At 35.7% G+C, this 2,397-nt stretch overlaps 1 protein-coding gene across 6 annotated transcripts in view; it reads left to right on the top strand.

Annotated features, from left to right (window-relative positions):
• The window catches only part of SLC20A2 (solute carrier family 20 member 2), an 87,369-nt gene that overhangs the window by 68,102 nt on the left and 16,870 nt on the right, over positions 1-2,397 (top strand). The gene's annotated exons all lie outside the window — the stretch shown is intronic.

The raw sequence follows: 2,397 nt of genomic DNA, 5'->3' as shown, positions 1-2,397 counted from the left end.
CTATCCCAAAAGTATAGCACACTTTTAAAAATTAAACTTATTGGGGTGACATTGGTTAATAAGATTATATAAGTTTCAAGTGTACAGTTCTACTATACATCATCTGTATTTTGCATTGTGTGTTCACCACCCAAAGTCAAGCCTCCCTCCGTCACCATATATCTGACCCCCTTTATCTGACCCCCTTTATCCTCTTCTAGCTCTCCCCATAGCACATTTTTTTGGTTGAGAGTTTTATTAAATACAAAATCCAGGTGATTAGTTTTAGATTTGGGAATGGAAAGTATGTTGATAAGAGGCTTGACCTTTCAGAGAGTATCCTCTGACACCACTGCTGTCATTTTCATTTCTCAGTGCTTGGTCTGGTCCTTCCCATGTGGGCGATAGCACTCATCTCATTTGGTGTAGCGCTGCTGTTTGCCTTTTTTGTGTGGCTCTTTGTGTGTCCATGGATGCGGAGGAAAATAGCAGGTAAGGGCTTTTTTTATTCTTCTGATTTACAAAACTGCTCCCAATTCCTGAGACTTCAGATGTAATCCACAATTCTCCTTACCAACAGAGGGAAATGGAAGCCTGGATAACTCTAGAACATACATTGAGATACATGCCCAGCCCTTGTCTCTTGATTCCTTACTGCTTTCTGGCTGAAACTTTTTGTTGATAACTTGTGACCCAGGTGAGCAGTAAGAGCCTAGTTGCCATGGATACCTGGAAGTTAACTATGCAGTTAAGTTCTACAGCCTGCTGAAAAATCTTAGTCTTTAGGGAAAAGCAAATTACCACCACAATAAAATACCACTTCACACCTGTAAGAATCAAGAATGGCTAAAAGTAAAAAGACTAGCAATATCAAGTGTTGGTAAAGAAGCAGAATAACTGGAATTCTTATACATTTATTTATGGTGAAATGTAAAATGGTCCAACGACTTTGGAAATTAGTAGTTAAGCATAAATTTACCGTACGACCTAGTAATTCCACTTGTAATGAAATTCCAAGAGCAACGGCAAGGTCATAGCAAGACTTGTGCACAAATTGTTTAATAGCCAAAAACTGGAAACAACCCAAATGCCCCTTAACAGGTGAATAGATAACCAAATTGTAGTATATTCATGCAATAGAACACTACTTAGCAATACAGAGAATGAACTACCGGTAACAAACAACATAACAAATTTCACAGACTTTATGTTGAGCAAAGGAAGCCAGACACAAATGAGCACATACTATATGATTCCAGAGAAAATTAATCTATAGTGGTAGAAATCATTGGTTGCTGGGGCCAGTTGCAGAAGACTGGCTGCAAAGGGACCACAAGGAAACTTTTCAGGGACATGGAAATGTACTCTGTCTTAACTGGGGGAATGGTTACAGGGTGTACTCATTTGTTGTCACGGGTCATTCACCTGCACACTTAAAATGTATGACTTTATTATATGTAAATTATACCTCAAAAAAAAAAAAACCCCCACAATTTTTAAAGAAGGAGTAATATGGCATAGAAAGTTGCCAGAGCTATTTTCCTGTTATTAGCAAAATAATTGAATTCCAAGCTGTGGGGCCACATGTTTTTACAGGGCTCTCAAAAGAAAAGAAGTATTTACTTTTGGCCTCAGAGTGTACCTTACAATTGTTTCAATATAGATATATCTGAATTCAAAAACCCATATTTCAAAGATGACTGAAAAAAAATGAGACAACTCATGTTCATAAACTGGAAGATTCGGTATAGAAAAGATGTCCTTTTTTCTCAAATTGATCTAAAGATTTAATACAACTTAAATAAAAATCCCAGCAGGATATTTTGTAGATTTAGATAAGGTGCTTTTAAAATTTATATGGAAAGCCAAAACAATTTTTAAAAAGAATAAAGTTGAAGGCTTCATACTACTTGACTTTTAAGACTTAAAGTTATAAGACAGAGTGGTATTAGTGAACATAGACATCTAAATTAATAGAACGGAATAGAGTCCAGAAATAGACCCACATAAATATGGCAAATTGATTCTCAACAAAGTACAAAGGCAGTTCAATGGAGAAAGAATACTCTTTACAACAAATGGTATCAGAACAATTGGACAGCCATATGCCAAAAAAAAAGAACCTTGACCTAAGCCTTACACCTTGTAAAAAAAATTAACTTAAAATGCATCATAGATCTAAATACAAAATAGAAAACAATAAGACTTTTAGGGAAAACAAATAAGGGAAAAACTTGTGGCCTTGGGTTAAGAGTTTTTAGATATGACACCAAAACCACGATTCAGAAAAGAAGTTGATAAATTGCACTTCATCAAAATCAAGAACTATTGCTCTGTAAGAAACACTGTTAAGGAAATGAAAAGATAAGCTACAAACTGGGAGAAAATGTTTGCAAATTCCCTGACCAAAGACTTACA

This window comes from Pteropus vampyrus, unplaced genomic scaffold, assembly GCF_000151845.1.
Source record: "Pteropus vampyrus isolate Shadow unplaced genomic scaffold, Pvam_2.0 Scaffold8, whole genome shotgun sequence".
NCBI classification, from domain to species: domain Eukaryota; kingdom Metazoa; phylum Chordata; class Mammalia; order Chiroptera; family Pteropodidae; genus Pteropus; species Pteropus vampyrus.
The sequence above is the reverse complement of the archived record's forward strand: the minus strand, read 5'-3'. Positions and strand labels throughout refer to the sequence as shown.